This window comes from Penaeus monodon, chromosome 15, assembly GCF_015228065.2.
Source record: "Penaeus monodon isolate SGIC_2016 chromosome 15, NSTDA_Pmon_1, whole genome shotgun sequence".
NCBI lineage: Eukaryota > Metazoa > Arthropoda > Malacostraca > Decapoda > Penaeidae > Penaeus > Penaeus monodon.
In genome coordinates, this window is record NC_051400.1 from 37,124,897 (window position 1) to 37,125,382 (window position 486).

Here is a 486-nt window from a genome sequence, read left to right on the forward strand (position 1 = left end):
TGCGTTGGGGTTAACATGACTTTAAATGCAAGGTGAGTAACCTTTACAATTCCAATCTGTTTTACACCAAAGGGGATGCAGGTCAAAAGGCAAACTGTGAGCCACTTGGCTTGTGCCTTAACATATGTTAATTCAATAAATCAAAGTGACTGTGGGTGACTTCAGCTATGACTTGTCTATTTAAGTCCATCAAACATTTGAAAAGTCAATAATGTGCCACTAGTCTTTGTAATTTGAAGTTACTTGCCCAGAATATGAAACTCACTAATGGGTTGATATTAATTTTTAAAGCATTTCATTTCACATACATTTATTTAAATATTGTAGCAGTATGTAGTGTCATTAATAATAAGGAAATAAACCACATAATATATTTGGAATAATCATAATCTTTATTGATCAATTATCAAATGTGTTGGCATATTATAAACATACTACTAGAAAAAGGAGAAAGATATTAATAAAGTATAATACCTGCAAACAATG

The 486-nt window shown here is 30.9% G+C and overlaps 1 protein-coding gene across 1 annotated transcript in view; it reads right to left on the reverse strand.

Moving 5' to 3' along the window:
• LOC119582009 (bromodomain-containing protein 3-like) overlaps nucleotides 1-486 on the reverse strand; it is a gene marked incomplete at its 5' end in the record, with an annotated part of 61,922 nt that overhangs the window by 24,776 nt on the left and 36,660 nt on the right.